Here is a 13,063-nt window from a genome sequence, read left to right as displayed (position 1 = left end):
AATGATAATGATGATGATGATGATGAAGAACATACAGGCACACACACACAGGGTCTCTGGAAATACTGCCAGTGACAACTGAGAGGTGATGCTGACGATGCTACACACAACCATATGTTGACATTATACTTTTGAAATATATCCAGGCATATAGTTGATGTGGTTGCAGACTTGCATATCATAGAAGAGTGGACTGTTGGTCTTAGTGAAGGTATGCTCTCTAGTGCCTGTCAAGTTTCTGTTGAAAATTGTTGAAAAGTGTTTGGAAATGTCTCATAAGTATATATTTCCTTTTTAAAAGGATTCTGTAATCTCTTAAAATAACTGGGCGCTGTAATTCTAAAATTACAAACAAACTTGTATCTAGTATGTTTAGTGTGTAATTTTCAGTGATGGATTAACACACATTTGGTGCCCTAGTCAGTATTTACAGCAGAACGTGTGGAATCTCTTCAAAATAAACTACACTCTGTGTGTGTTCACAGAACATAAGGGGAACATGGTAGAAATAATTGTCTTGCTATACAAAATCACTAAATAGCAGGTATGAAAGAACAATTATTCCTCTACTCCTTTAGAAGTGTAATTACAACTTGCTCTGTGCTTTTTAGCACCATAACTGAGGATAGCTCTCCTACACAGTTAACCAAAGGTGTTAATATCCCCTTAAAACCCTAATGGCAGTCCATTGATTACTGGACCATTTGCAACCTTAAGTTGTAAGGTTTACTGGGTTTCATATCTGTTAGACTAGGATGTCAGTGTTTCACCTCTTCCAATACAAGCTAGTTCTGAACTGCCTAGAATATACTGAGGTAAACCATAATGTCAGGCTGCTGATTTGCAAATGAACCGCTTAGGGATCACACTAATGCAGCATGTCACAAAGAAACAAGGACAAACAGATTTCAAATGCATTATTAATGTTATTAATAGAATCTGTTATAATGAAACAGATTCTCTTGGCATCTTTTAAGGTCCCAGTTCCCTCAGTCATTTTGTTAGCTTGAATGTGCTCCATAGCAGGTAGTTGCTTGAAGCAGTGTCTTTTAATGCAGTTTGAATGAAGACAGCTAATTACAGTGGGTCAATAATCTGTTATTTGAAATCTCTAGCTGCTGCTCCTAAAAAGCTAATAATGACTTCATGAATGGGCAAATCTCAGGTGATCACCATCAACCCACCATCCATTCTCTCAGATCACATTGGCATACTTATTTCAAGTCTGGAAATGTTTGAGTGGAGTTAGAGTCTCCTCAGTGAGTGTGCTGTGCGTCCTGTGGTGGCATTGTTCATACTGCGACTGACAGGCAAAGCCCCAACAGGGACCCACTAAAAACACAGGCTTAGCTTGTTCTTTTGTAGGGAGCCCTGGTCGACAGATAACTGATGAGCGAGATCTGTCCCAGAAATCAAAGCACCATTGGGGGTGCACTTGCGAGTCTTCCACACATCAGGCTGACATCCCTTGCAAGACCATGCGCAGAAAAACACGGCAATGAATCTGAACCACAAGAACGAGGTGTGTCATGAGTCTCCAGAGAGAGGCATGGAGGGAACAGTGAGTGTGTGTGAATGCGTATGAAAGAGTCAGTCAAAAGCAGGCTTGACTAAAAAGGCAGGATCATGTCGTTCTTGCGTGGGAGGGCAAATGCATGAGAGCAGCAGCGCATAAACACGTCAAAGGATGAGCACAGAGTGGGATATAAAGATGTTTACTATCAATGGAGGAAGAACAGGAACAACCTGTCATACATTCTCTTAACCCCAAATATGACAGGGCTGCATTTTTAGACAACCTTATGTCACCTCATTTGTCTCTTTGGGGGACCATATATTTCTCTTCCTTTCAGAGCATTTACTTCTCTGCGGTAACAAGACATACATTTGCACATGCATGACCTTGTAGATTAAGCGTCCTTTTGTCACACAGTACATGAAGCTGAGCACAAACATATTCAGGCACATATAAATGCACACCCGCACACTTACTCCCCTCACATGTTTGCCAAGTAAACAAACAATACGGCTTGCACGGTGTGTTTAGAAAGGCAAACAGCTTGTAAGGACGACTGGCCACAAAAATAAGAGAAAAGAGACAAATAATGTGTGTTCAGTCATTGCTGAGAGTATAATGTCACTTGGGAGATGGGACCATGCACAAACACGTCGCTGTGCTCTATTTCAATAACTTTCCATAAACTAGTCTAACCTCACCTCTCTCCTACATGGTGCATTAAGCAGATTTTTATAGGCTTTTGTTTAAATCATAAATAAATAAATCATAATATTGGTGCCTGAACTGTAAAAGGCCTCATAGCTTAGTGGCATGATTGGCTCCCAGCAAATACATGTGTAATAACAGCTAAGCATTGTTTAGGATGCGAGTCAGATGGCCTTGTTGTCACAATGCAGAGGTTAACATGCTATCTGCAGTGTGAGTCCTCATGTAGGTGCCTTTAATGCATGCAGCCTTACTCAATACAATATTCATCAGTGGAGTTACATTGCATACGACTTCACATGACCTTGTCTTTGAATTTCCTGTGCCTTATCTCCAACATAATAATGGGAAAGTAGTTTTCTCAATCACGGAAGTTAAATAATGGTGTAGAAATTGGACTTTTTACAACTTTCTCTTCTTTCTTCTTTGTATAGCTCATCTTATTCACCGTGCTTGTTGGGAGTGAATGTGTGGCCTTGAGGTGTTTTTCGAGGGACCATATGGCACAATACCACACAATATAGGTAAGATTTGCCTTTTACATTCTTTTTTTCCTGTTTAACATAGAAATAGACCAGTCCAGGGTGAACCTTGACTCTCGCCCATAGTTAGCTGGGATAGGCTCCAGCTCCCTGCGACCCTGATGGGTAAGTGGTATAGAAAATGACTGAATGAATAACATAGAAATGGTCTGAAACCTTAGATTACCCCTGAAAAGTCCTTTCAAATTAAAGAGCACGCAAAGCAACAGTGGGTCTGCGCTGGATATTCACTGTTCAGAAGACTTTTCAAATGATGAAAGTGACAAAAACCTCAGGGGGACGTGGTAAACCTGAGTCAGAGTTGTGGATCTGGTTGGTGAATGACTCTTATACTCTTTTTCACCCAGCACTGATGCTGAATCAATAGTTTGGCAAACATACAGTGAATTGTCATAAACAAACATGAAACATAAATAAGTTGGGAACATGAAAGACCTTGTTTACAATTTCATTTTTCTCTTTGTCCTGAGCTCACAGCTTTACCACCATGTACAATACAAACAAATCAAAAGAGCTAATAGCACCTCCTATTCACATTATAAGTTCATATATTAAGCTTTATGTTGTATATTTATTTTGTCATTGTACTTGCGTAAGGTCTCCGTGCTTGCGTGCTTAGTCTGCATCCACCTGCATCTGCAGCATGTCTTTTCGCTGGTGGAAAAACTGAATTGCCATTTTTGTACACTGCATCTCTCTCACAACCTATCACAGACTAATACTGAAACTGAATATTCTGTGTTCAAAGAGTGTATGCATATGCTAGTTGAACAGTATATATTTGTCTGTTTTTATGGTAACTTTTCTTGTGGTGTGTAGAAGTAGGCATTACACATGACTTCTCACCTCACTCTCAACAAGAAGGCAAATAAGTATTTTTATCTAAACTATTCCTTTAATGAATACATAAAACTGAGACCAACCCAACAGCCAATAATAGGGTCTCTTTAGAAAAGTAATTGGAAGTTAAGGCAAAATTAGTTTTAATACACAAATAAGTGTGTCAGCTATGACTGAACAATTATTTGAGATGTTATCAGAAGTGAAAAATTCAAATCACAGGAACTGCAGGTTTTCTTGAAAAGTAAAGTATGTCACAACATAACAGAAATGAGGCTTTATGGAGCTACAGATTAGAAATCGGCCAATTACCCAAGATCCAGTTAAAATAAAAAGTGGCACACGGTGGTGCAGTGGTGAGCACTGTTGCATCAAACTCTGGCCACGGCCTTTCTGAAGTTTTCATGCCCTCCCCATGTCCGTGAGGCTTCCCTCTGAGACATGCAGGTTTGGCGTAAATGTGAGCATGAATGGTTGTTTGTCTGTGATGAACTGGTGAATTGTCCAGAGTCAGCTGGGATAAGCTTTAGCCTTCCCACCTTGACCCTGCACAGGATACGCTGTGAGAGATAATGACATGGGCAGAAATAAAATGCAAAAATTACTGTTCTCACTAACATTGTGACTCATATTACAATCTTAGTCAAAATAATAGTGATCTGTGAACAGAATTTTTTTTATTGTACAGCACAATATTACTTAGCAGGGTCAACCCTTTAAATTGTCCTCAGACAGCATGCTGAGATGTAAACAATGTAAATATTTAAATAATGAGAAAAATGTGTGCTGCCAGCTGATAGAGGTACAATTTTTGTTTCCAGTACTGAAATGCATCCTGCAGACTGATGTATGGTGGTGGTGGAAGAAATGTTGACATATATTAATGCAAGGAGCCATGTAGTCTACTGAATGGGCATGTAATGATAGATAACACTAAAATAAGTAGAAAATAAACAATAAAATGACACTCAGCTGTTAAACATCTCATCCATCCATCCATCCATTTTCTATACCGCTTATCCGTCAGGGTCACGGGGGAGCTGGATCCTATCCCAGCTGACTACGGGCGAGAGGCGGGGTACACCCTGGACTGGTCGCCAGTCAATCGCAGGGCCAACACACAAAGACAGACAACCACACACTCTCACACACACACCTAGGGGCAATGTAGAGTAGCCAATTAACCTAATGTGCATGTTTTTGGTATTGTGGGAGGAAGCCGGAGAACCCGGAGAAAACCCACACAGGCACAGGGAGAACATGCAAACTCCACATAGAAGGGCCCAGACCAGGATTTGAACCTGGAACCCTCTTGCTATGAGGCGACAGTGCTAACCACTGCACCACCGTGCCGCGTTAAACATCTCAGATTGAGGTTTTTGATGATAATGATGTCATTGCTGTAAAGAAAGTGCCAGTTTGGAGCCACAGTGAAAGATTAACAAACTGATTAAAAGGGTGCCTTCATACCTGTGAAGCTTTAGGCATAGTCACTCCGGACGTTAGTCAAGTGTCTGAGTGAGAGTGCTTACTTGATATGGTTTACATCATTACAGTGTAATTGGAAACAACAAATTTGCACCTTTTTGTGCACAGCTTTCACCAATTTGGCCTCTGTCTTTATTGAAGCAATAAAATGCTTAAACCCAGGCTGTAGGGGGTTTATTTTGATTCAAAGTGCGTCTAGTTTAGAGCATACAGTACTCAAAGAGAGTGAAGTGCTGTCTGGATATAGTTGGCACTCAGGTTCATGGAAAAATGAAGCATGTGAGAGGACAAGAGGACAAATTTGATTCTGTGTGACCCTGAGATGCATTAGTTTGAAAAATAAGGAAGGACTTGGATTGAATGGGTTTAGTGCATGACTGTTATGTAGATACTCTATGTGGACATATTAATATAAAGTACCAGTTCAAAATTTTTTCCTGGTTAATTTCTAAAAGCATCTTTCATGACATAGAGATGGTGAGCTTCATATTTCCATTAACGTCTAAACGTGAGGCTGATAAGATATAACAGTTAGATGAAGCTATATTTTTGGAGCACAATGAGTGAAGGCTTGATAAATCAGTTTTGACCTACAGTAAGGAGATCCGACATGCTCAGACGCAATAAAGAAGTTACTTTCTTCTGGCGAATATCTTTAGAAATCCATGCACTGTTATAATTAGTTCCCCTTTTCATCATGAGTCCACAAGTCTGATGTCTTAATGAAAACACTTTGCAAAAACACTGTACATGTTAACTTTTAAATGATTGGGCATGCTCAGTATGACAGGAACCGTTGTTTTAGTCTGATAACATCTACAACAGTTCTACTACATAGGTGCACTTCAAGCAAACAGCACCGTGAAAACCTGTGAACAAATGTTTCACATACATTCAAACTGCTTGTGTGTAGTTTATTAATCTGTTAGCCAGTATAATCAAAAAATGTCTAAATGTTTTTTTGAAAACACTTATCTTAGGAACGTTTGACTGTATTTGGACTCCATGTAGGTCTTTGGTAGGGGTAGTGGGACTTAATAATTTGTAATGTGAAAGGGGCTCACTTCGATGAAACCACAAAATCATCGTCCGATTCTGCAGTTCCTCTCATATCTATAGAGTGTTTACGCTTCTTTAAACTCCTCTGTTTTGATTTTGTGGATATAGCTTCAGTATTTTCACACTCACAACTCTCATGAGGGTTTTACACTGCTGATACCGGCTTAAAAGCAAGATTTGTCTTTTAATTCTGGAATTTGTGGAGACCAAACTTAGCAAATATAGGACTTAAATTCAGATGGACACAATCTCTTCTTGTAGTTAATACTAATGTTGCTCTGTGCCTCCAAGATGTGTAAGTAATTACATAAATGTGTAAATGTTTGATGACTCTTTAGTAATACTGGGGCTGTTTGATGGTCACTTAGCATCTGATTAGCATAGCTGGGGTTTGGAATGGGTAAGCTAAGCCGGAACTTAACATGCAGCTCTGTGCTGTTCTGGACCGATTGTGGTTCAAACTCAGTATGTGTTTTTATTTACCCAGCAGCCTCTGATGACAATTAGTAATGAGGTTTATTTGATCATGTGACTTTGACCTCGACAAAACAGTTTTAAATCACATCCAAAACCTTAAACCACTGGTCAGCTAATGACAATGCAAAGAAGCAAGAAATTTAGGCAAGTAAAATTTAAGTTAAAAATTTTGTTAATAAAAAAAAGGAAAATCTTTCTACATAAGAAGAGATGTCATAGCCGTGTGTTAAGAGCCTGCATGAGGCTGTTGTTCAACCCAGCTTTGCATACGCCCAGTCTATCTGTGTCCAGAGCTCAAAAATATGCCAATGTACAATTGGAGAGCGGACTATCTATTTCAGTCAGCTTATTGCGCCAAAGTACAAGGGTACACAGAGTAAAGTTTAAACAAACCTTCTGTAGCACACTTGGTATGAACACACCCACAGTATTTGTTTTACAGTCAAGCTTCTATGTGCACTGAAGAGAGAAGCAGGTGTGATGAAAGGAGGGAGGGCTGGTGGTGGTGGTGGGGGGGCGTGATCAGGAAAATAGTGTAGGGAAATCTAATTTATTTTTCATACGCTACTGAGATGGAATGTCATATATCATACTATGCAGCAATTTTGTGCCAGTCCCATGCTCACAAAAGATGAAAGAATAGTGATCAAAGATACAGAGAGAGGAGTCAGCTGCTGGAGTTGCTATGGGATCCGCTTCCACTGAGAACAATATAAACTGTGTTGAAATAGTCATCCAGCACTGTCACTGCTGGTTGTCAGCATGGGACAACTCACTTCAAACATTTTACGCAGCCCTGGCCAGCTCAGTCCCAGAACGCATACAGCACGCTCTCATGCTCTGCTCTGAATGACAGACACACAGAGAGGTTCTGGTAAACAGGCAGTCGGTAAAAACTACGGACGGTCCGTCGGCTTGTCCCAGGATCCCAAACGGCGTGTACACCACTGATGTATACCCATTTGAAATGATGGTAAAGAAACAGAAACTTGGGACCGAATAGACATGGCGTGAATTGCAAGCCTGACTGCAATTTTACAGGACTATCTTGAGTGTGGAATCTCAAAATAATCAGTATTAAATAAGACATAAGACATTTTCAAAAATCTTGAGCAGGGCCACTCCACTGGAGCAGACTGTGGTTGTACTGGGCAGCCTCCATGTGTGCAACCGTGTGTGTGAATCTCCCAGTGAATCTTTCCCTGAATAAATAAAGGTTAAAGAAGGGCAATTTCAAACAGTTTTCAAAAGGTAACGAATTTGTGTCCTGTTGATACTATGATGGCTCTGAGAAACATCAAGCTTGAACCCAGAAGCACCTCACACAGACAGACAGGTTAGGATTAAAGTTCACATTCATTTGAAACAAAAGGCAGGAAGACAGAAACAAAAGATGTGAAGCTATGGCGGACGCACACCAGACAATCTGGAAACGAGTGGAAATGAGCCACTGTGTGTGCTGCTAGACTGATTAGGACGATGAGTGGCAGGCGTATAGGAGGACTTAAGGGGCAGCTGTTGTGTCAATTGGCATCTGACAAGCTCAGCTAAACCATCACTTGCAAGAGTTACAACCTTAAGTTACACAGTTAAGTTACACCTTAAACTTCAGATATAACGGCCTTGTGACATTAATGTTTTCTGCATAAAGTTGCCGTTGGATCAAGACTAAGCCACAGTTTAAACAGCTTCCTGAGGACACAGTAAAAGATACCAAGACAACAACACAAGTTTGAAAGTGTTTGACACCTCAAACTGCTAATGGCTAAAAATAAAAATGTTGGCTTTATTATATGTTCTGCAAAATGTAAAGGATTTAGTTAAGTTAGAGTTAAAATATGTGCTCAAAATGATTTTAGAACACCAAGCAGTAAATTCACAATACTTTCTTTTGCTTTTTTCGACTTCAGTGGCTGTATCTGTGCTTCTGTTAAATTAGCTCGACTGTGGTGACAGTGATTAAAACAGAGACGGTCTCACCATCAGCAACATTTTCTGCCTCATTTGTGTTTCTTCAACCGTACGCATTCGCTCTTGCTCAAACTAAAGCACCTCTTAGATATAATTTGTTGTTGCTGCTGTTATTTTTTACATTGGTCATTAAACCACGGACGGCTTTTGAGATTCGCCAGAAGCTTTCAGAGCTTTCAAAGATATTATTGAGTTGGCTGTGAATGTTAATAGACAGCCACATCATGGTTTTTATGCTTCCCTGGTGTGCGTTTTATTATTTTTTGGTTACATTCAGCCCTTATAAAAACACTGTAAAAGGATCTCATCCATTTTACAAATCTATACCCTTTTTGAGTGTGCACCCTTAGCTCAAACACAATATGGACCACTGTTTTACAAGACAGAAAGAGAAAAGCATCCATCATTCATATTAATATACTGAACAAGTCAGGGCTTTCCCTTTCATTTACTGTTTGATTTATTTCTTCGTTCACACAGCTAGTCGTCAGTTGGATGCACCAACGTGGCCTCTTTCCAGCCTTTTCCTTTTTTTCTGCTTTAAGATTTCAGAATTTCCATCGTCTCCATCTTGTTACACACCAAAGATCAACCAATTACAGTCTCTATATCAGGCTTAGAAGCGCTCTCTCTACTTCACTGGCCCCGTGGAAAATGTTCTGATCTGTACCATGTTCCGCATTATGATTTCTAGAAGAGATATCAAGCTACACAAACTGTATATGTGCACAGCATATTCATATCCAAAATGTTCTTTTTAGCAGTCATTTGCTCCAGAATATTTCGTTATTGTTTCCTTTTATATAATTTGGTAGTGGGTGTGTGTCATTATCTTCAAACAAGAGAAGTTGACTTGCACTGGGAACAAGTAAAAACTCAGCCCACTGGAAAATATGGCTGCTGAAGATTTTAATACGCAAGCATAATGAAGTCAAGATTAATCGACTTACTGCAATGAGCACAAACTAGATTGGCGAGGACTGTGGGTGGATGTAACACTTGTTTTTGCCTTCTCACTCATTATTACATTAAATTGGGACACTCTGTTGCCTTCAACCATCCATGTCTGTGTGTGACAAAGTCTTAGAGTGTCGGCAAGAGCTAGAATAAAAAAAGGACAATATTAAAAGGTGCTTTCCACCTATTTTACATTTCAAAGTCAAAATCATTATCAAGCAAGGCTGCTAACCTGTGAGAAATTACAAGCACACATTTAAGTTGCAAACTTTGGGCAAAGATGTTGGTGCTGATAAGAGATTCCTTAGAGCTGAGGGGAATAGCAGATCAAAAACATCTGCTCTTTTTCATGTTACACATTCTTATTATGAAAATGTTGATGAGTGCGGCTTTAAGTAGCGCCTTCGAAAAGTGGAGAACTGCTGTTGCGAAAGCCAACAGCAGCTCTTATGTGTAACAACGTGTGTAATTATTATTTTACAAAGCAGTAATTAGACAAAATTAGATCTAAATTGACTGGTTGTAATTTAGTCCTAACTGGGAGCACCAGTGAGGAGTTTAAACTGAGCCTCTGGCACAGTCATGCCCACACATTTTCAAATCAGTGGAGGTGCTGAGAACATGATGCAGGCATTGTGTAAACACTCCCACACTGTGGTCCTATGTATTATGACATTTTTATGTTGGAAGCTGACATTATTAACTACATGCACCAGGCAGCATTATATACTCACACATCATGGAAGTGTGAATCCCAAGTTTTTTTTCCCTATGAGCCCAGTAGGGATTCCTCCTTCCTATGATGGAGAAGTCAGAACCTCAGTCTTAGTTTAGTGCATTCACTCACCAGGTCTTCTTAATCAATCAGTGACAGTTTTTTTTTTCCATGAATGTAAATGAACATTATCACTGTAGCGTTCAACTAGAACAACAACAAATATACTTCTTTATTTGCCTGGCTTAATTGCTTATTAACTTGGGATTACTTTGGTTTTTTGTTAAATGATTTCTTGTAATACTTAATCAGTTACAGTCCACAAACACAACTATTCTTCAACATGATCCCATCACCTAACAAGCACTTCCGAACCATTGCGAACTAGGCCACATCTGACGCTCTGCTGTGTTGCACACAATGCACAAGTCGTGAGACAGGAGAGCATTGATCTGCACTAAATCTGCGTGAGTTTTCTATCCCCTCCCAATGCGGTGTGACAAACCTGTTGGAGCTGAACTAATGCTGTTAAAAAGCTGCACCAGCCGCCATGTGCTTTTGTCTGATGTGTGTTCTCACTCGCTGCAGCTCTGGAAGGAAGAGGAAAAAGTCCTGCAAGTGAGCACAGAGCTGATTCAAAAAGCTGAAGAGTTCAGTCTTGCCAAGAAAGACCCCGTCTGTCGTTTTTGTGATGCCATTTTTGAATTCTCACCTGTAAATCTCTTTTTCTCCATCGTCTGTTTGTTGATTGATGTTGCGAGCTTTTCTTCTTGGCATGTTGTTCTTCGCTTGTCTTGCCAAAATTAGCCGACTTTTATTGCAGCGTCAATTGTAAAGCCTTTGTGGACAAGTGATGTGGATAAGAATCTTTTAGCAGAGTGCATGACACTGTCTCACAATGACATCAGATTTATTTTCATGCTTTGGAAATGATTTTGACGGGGATTCAACAGTACAAGGTCCTCTGGTGTGCTGTGTTTTCATAATTCTGTAGCAGGAAATATGTAAAATGAACTCAAGTATGCTGTAACTGTGGTGTTATGAGAATACAACTGGGATTTCAGGTATAATTACCAGATATTATATCTCGACCTACATTGAAAGGTAAGATGTTTTCATAGACAGGGATGCAAACAAATATAAATACATTATTCATATACAAAAGCCGAGCTTATCTTTATCTTAATGCAGACTGTTTTTTTTCCTTGTTTTTATCAGAGAAAGTGTAGAGCAGCTTTATATACAGTTAGACTGCCTACCATGATATTCACAAGCGCTGCAGAAAAACTAAGCAAAATTTGATCACTTTAGGTACATGATCCAAATAATGTCTTTTTCCCCTTGAAATTAAAGCTTAACCTAAATTCTGTTCTACTGCAATTTATACTGTCTTCTGATCTGAGATAATAATTGCAGGATGAACTCTGATAAGATGGAGGAGAATTAGTTGCACAATTATAGAAACCCTTGTGTGCAGACCATAATTATAAATCTTACCATTACAAGCATTGTCACTTGATCCTTAAAGTCTTAGGACCACTAATCAGAGAGTGAAATCTGAAATTACAAGTGAAATCAAGAAAAGAACATAACAATCTTAGTGTCTTATGTCTTCTGCTGTAGTGGACTGGGTGTTAAGGTATAGGATGTTCAAACTGCTGTGAGCTAGTGATGTCCTTCTGACCATCCTATCTTGTCAAAGGAAGCAGTGATCAATAAATGGATTTCAGGAGCCTGCATTCCCACCAGGCAGACTTTGACAGTCCACACACTCCTCCTCTCTCACACACTCCTCTTGACTGTTGTGTTTCAATCAATGGACCTCAGTGGCTGGGTGTCTGTGGTCAGTGCAGCCACTCCTATGAGCACACAGCCTATCAAGTTGCTGTGAGGTGTTTTCCCCTCTCCTACCTCCTGAAACAGAACATTGATGTAAATGCTGCTTGTAATAACAAGCAATAAAATACCAGGGAATATGAAAGTGAATTAATATCGTATCATTAAGGGTACGGTGAAATAAAAGTGTGATATGGATAAATGTAGAATGTGATGTAAAGTACGTACTCATAAAACAGAGAGTAGAATCAAGTGCAGTACACAGAATTTAAGGGTGTTCTTAATTTTGCTCATTTAGAAGCAATTAGTGGATCTATAACATTTGCTGTACATGATTTCTGTGTAGGGCGGCACAGTGGTGCAGTGGTTAGCAAGAGGGTTCCCGGTTCGAATCCCAGTCTGGGCCCTTCTATGTGCCTGCGTGGGTTTTCTCCAGGTTCTCCGACTTCCTCCCACAATACCAAAAACATGCACATTAGGTTAATTGGCTACTCTAAATTGCCCCTAGGTGTGAATGTGAGAGTGTGTGGTTGTCTGTCTTTGTGTGTTGGCCCTGCGATTGACTGGCGACCAGTCCAGGGTGTACCCCGCCTCTCGCCCGTAGTCAGCTGGGATAGGCTCCAGCTCCCCCGCGACCCTGACGGATAAGCGGTATAGAAAATGGATGGATGGATTCCTGTGTAGTTTGGATTCATCTTCACTTTCTGCTTTAACATATAGAATTTTTAGGTTACCCGTGTTTGTTTATGCATATCTCAGACTCAACGGTTGAAAAATGCATTGTGGATAACAGTGGAGGCGTAGTGGGGAAGATGAAGAATCTTATGATCTACAGTGCAGCTCAATAAGTGAAACATCTGTTTTCAGAGGTCAGCATAGATTAGGTTTCATTCTCAAAAATCAAGTACAATGAAACTGAGATTATGTCCAGACAGCATGTGATCTGAAGTGAGA

The 13,063-nt window shown here is 39.9% G+C and overlaps 1 protein-coding gene across 2 annotated transcripts in view; it reads left to right on the top strand.

The window, feature by feature from the left end:
* The window catches only part of LOC124072261 (leucine-rich repeat and fibronectin type-III domain-containing protein 2), a 117,056-nt gene that overhangs the window by 78,386 nt on the left and 25,607 nt on the right, over nucleotides 1-13,063 (top strand). The window contains exon 4 of one of the 2 annotated variants that reach the window (XM_046413512.1): nucleotides 2,659-2,748. The gene's annotated coding sequence lies outside the window, so the exon portion shown is untranslated. Of the gene's footprint in view, nucleotides 1-2,423; nucleotides 2,749-13,063 lie in introns of those variants that run through there. The other variant, XM_046413513.1, reaches the window with a different exon arrangement.

This window comes from Scatophagus argus, chromosome 15 (assembly GCF_020382885.2).
Source record: "Scatophagus argus isolate fScaArg1 chromosome 15, fScaArg1.pri, whole genome shotgun sequence".
Lineage (NCBI taxonomy): Eukaryota > Metazoa > Chordata > Actinopteri > Scatophagidae > Scatophagus > Scatophagus argus.
The sequence above is the reverse complement of the archived record's forward strand: the minus strand, read 5'-3'. Positions and strand labels throughout refer to the sequence as shown.